This window comes from Dipodomys ordii, unplaced genomic scaffold, assembly GCF_000151885.1.
Source record: "Dipodomys ordii isolate 6190 unplaced genomic scaffold, Dord_2.0 Scaffold276, whole genome shotgun sequence".
Classification (NCBI taxonomy): domain Eukaryota; kingdom Metazoa; phylum Chordata; class Mammalia; order Rodentia; family Heteromyidae; genus Dipodomys; species Dipodomys ordii.
Window position 1 is genome coordinate 327124 of NW_012267492.1, and position 3985 is coordinate 331108.

General features: G+C 36.4%; 1 pseudogene; it reads right to left on the reverse strand.

The window, feature by feature from the left end:
* Positions 1–1399: 1399 nt before the first annotated feature.
* Positions 1400–2293, reverse strand: LOC106001224 (annotated as a pseudogene).
* Positions 2294–3985: the final 1692 nt, after the last annotated feature.

The following is a 3985-nucleotide window of genomic DNA, read 5'->3' on the forward strand; positions in this document are numbered from 1 at the left end:
CATATACAGCCTTTATTGTATTGAGGAATGTTCCATGGATTCCTAATTTTTCCAAAACCTTCATCATGAAGGGGTGTTGGATTTTGTCGAATGCTTTTTCTGCATCTATTGAGCTAACCATGTGGGTCTTAATCTTGCTCTTGTTGATGTGATGAATAATATTAATTGATTTGTGTATATTGAACCAGCTTTGCATCCCTGAAATGAATCCTGTTTGATCGTGGTGTATGATTTTTTGGATGAATTGTTGAAGTTGGTTGGCCAAAATTTTGTTGAGAAGTTTTGCATCAATGTTCATCAAAGAAATGGGTCTAGAGTTCTCTTTATTTGATGAGTCCCTGCCTGCTTTTAGCACTCTACTATTTGAAACACAAATTTACTTTGAGCGTTTTTGGTAATGATTTGGAGATAAGGGTTGAATGAACTTTGTACTTGGGCTAACTTTGAATCATGACCCTCAGTTCTCAGCCTGCTGAGTAGCTAGGATTATAGGCATCAGCCATCAGTGCCCAACAGATAATTAACAATATAAAGAACAAACTTTGGTCTTCAAAGCCTGTAAAACTAAAAGAAATATAGTGAGTTAAAATTATTTACTTCATTTATTTTATTTTATAGTTGTTTTATTTTAAGTCGATGAAATTCAATGCAGAAAAAGTTTTCTGCTAATGTACATGCTAATGTATGTGTATATATACACACACATATATATTTATGAAGTACTTTCATAATGTTTCTATCTTTTTCCATTAGAATTAGGACGAAAAGTAGGTTGAAACAAGATCTTAGGGAAAATTTTCTCAAGAAAGATGAGATGAAGTTGACTTTTCAAGATGGGAAGTTAAAGATATAAAAAGTGTTAAAGCATAGTGCACTTCACACAGGGCTAGAATATATTCAAGGGAAATAAATTACATCACTGCATGTATGATTCACATTTTTTGGTCGGTCATGAGGCTTGAACTCTGGGTTTGGGTACTGTCCTTGTGCTCTTCAGCTCAAAGCAAACACGCTACCACTTGAGCCACAGTGGCACTTCTGCTATTTTTTTGTGTGGTTTTATTGGAGACAAGAGTCTTATGGACTTTCCTGCCCAGGCTGGCTTTGCACCATGATCCTCACATCTCAGCCCTCTGAGTAGCTAGGATTACAGGCATGAGCCATGGACACCTGACTGATTCACATTTTTTAAGTAATAGAAAGCATATCATGTTATATCCTCTAAAGGAAAGATAATTAATATTTAAATTCTAAAGAAATAATTCATAGTTTTTCTGGTTTATTAGCAAATATTACTTTCCTTGAATTTTACTAAAGCATGTTTTTATCTAGAGAAGGTGACAAATGGTAGATTCAAATGAGATTTTCTGGTTTTCAAACTACAGTGAGTTTGAAGTACTTAAAATGGAATATCTGAACACGAGGTATGTCCCTGGTAACCACTATAATAACTCTTAAATCTTTCCATAGAACTTTGCACCTCTTTATTTCCCAATGTATAAATTGCTGGATTTAGAAGAAGTGTAAAAATACAACCAAGTGATGCTGAGGGACCACACATTGATGAAGATGCAGGGCACAAAAAGCAACATCACTACTGTGACATGAGCAGTGCAAGTGGACAGTGCCTTAGATGCACCAGCTTTAGAGCTTTTGTGAACAGTGAGAAGAATATATCAGCAACGAGAATAGAACAAGTTATAGAAACAACATTATAGGCAAAGATTATTAAAATGTCCAAATTATAAGTAGCTATACAAGCCAGCTTAATTACCAGTGGTATATCATAACACAAAAGAAGCTATCTAGTTCACTGATAGAATGAACGAACCCAGCCACCCAGGAAATAAACACAAGAGCAGTGCACTTCTGTAGACTTATAATTGTGGAGTAGTGGAGTAGTTTGCAAATGGCCACATAGCAGTCATAGGCCATAGCCACCAAAAGTACCATCTCACCTGCAGCAATGAAATGGGCAAAGAGAATCTGGCACATGCAGTCTCCAAAGGAAATGTTTTTTTTTCTCCTTAAGAAAATCAGCAATCATCTTAGGAGTGGTGACTGAGGAAAGCTACACATCAACAAAGGACAGATTTGGCCAATAAAAAGTACATGGGGGGGGATGAAGATGAAGGTCAGTGATGATTAAGACCATGATGAAAATCTTTCCAGTTAGAATGACAACATAAAGCACCAAAAATATCACGAAGGGTAAGATCTGCATATTATGTGAGTATCCAAGGCCCAGAAGCACACATTCTGACACAATGGACTGATTGTCTCCATCCATCCTATTCAGAAGATTTCCAGAATTAACCTGCAAAGAAGGATAGATGATTAAGTGGAACATTGAGATAACTTCCTTAATTTTCAGAATTTGATACTCACAATGAAAATCAACGTCCATATCTGGAATTGAAAAGTATGATTACAAGAATTTCTAATACATATAAATCATACAATACCATCACAAGAATCTCAGGTTAACTTTCCAAAATCAGAGAATGAGATGGGATTTTTATCCCAATGATGTATTCACATAGTGCTTTGACAATGAAAAATAAAAAATTGAGATAAAAGTGAATGATTAATGTGGCCTTGTTTGTGGTCATTTGGGTAAATGCTTAGGAGTGGGATTGATGGGTCATAGGGGTGCTCTATGTGTAGTCTTTTAGGAACTACCATCCTGCTTTCCAGAGTGGTTGAACAAGTTTACATTCCCAGCAGTGTAGTAGTGTTCCCTTTTGGGCACATCCCAGACAGTATCTGTTATTAGTTTTATTGATAATGCTGACCTGGATTCTCTGTTTTTTTTTGTCAGTCATGGGACCTGAACTTTGGGCTTGAGTGCTGTCCCTCCGCTCTTCAGCTCAAGGCCAGTGCTCTACCACAGTGCCACGTTGGCTTTTTCTGCTAATGTGGTGTTTAGGAATCAAACCCAGGGCCTCCTGCATGCAAGGCAAGCACTCTACCACGGAGACACCTTCCCAGCCCCTTTATTTTGTTATAATTTACATTTCTTTCATGACCAGAGATGTTGAACATGTCTCCATGTTTCTAAAGTTACCAGCACAACTATGTTAGTTGAAGCATTATTTACCATAGCTAAGACATAGAATCAACCCAGAAGCCTCTCAGTAGATGAACGGAGCAAGAAAATATAGTATATATACACAATGGAATTCTATGAAGCTATGCTTCCATCAGAAAGAATGATATCGCCCCATTTGTAGGGAAATGGAAAGACTTGGAGAAAATCATGTTAAATGAAGTAAGCCAGACCCAAAGAAAAATAGGCCCAATGTTTTTCCTCATTTGTAACAATTAGTATAAGTTTAGGATAGTTCTAGCAGAGGATCAAAAGATCTCAAGAGCTATGTACATATGACCATATAAAATAATGCTAATCCCAATGAATTCAAGGATATGGAAACAAGAGAGGTGTGTGTGTGTATTCTGTTTGTAGTTATTTCTTTCTTCTTTCATTTTCCCCCTTTGATTTATCCCCTGTTGTCATTGTTTTTGATTTCAGTATCCTTTGTCTCGTATATAAGTTTATCTCATTTGGAGATTGGAAGGGAAATCACAGAAAGGTGAGACAAAGGAGAAGGGGTGAACCAATGCAACTGTGATACTCACAAGTCACTATGTTGGAAATGAACTTTATAACTTGTCGAGGGGGGGAGAATTGGGGAGAAGGGAAAACAAGAGAGATTTAGGGAGGCTGTAAAATGTTTGACAAGAATTTCACTCATTTCCTGACCGGGAAAAATTATAGTAAGCGAAGCAAGCCCCCCTGATTTCTTATAAGAACGTGTCTATAATATTTTTAATAAGAGATCATAATAGTGCAATTGCTAAGTGCATAGGACCATATAAAATGAAGCATATCAAAATGAACTCCAAGAATTAGAAACAAAAGGTTCTTAATAAATTCTGTTCTATTTTTTTTTCTGTTTTAGTTTTCTATTCCCTTTGCCTTGTA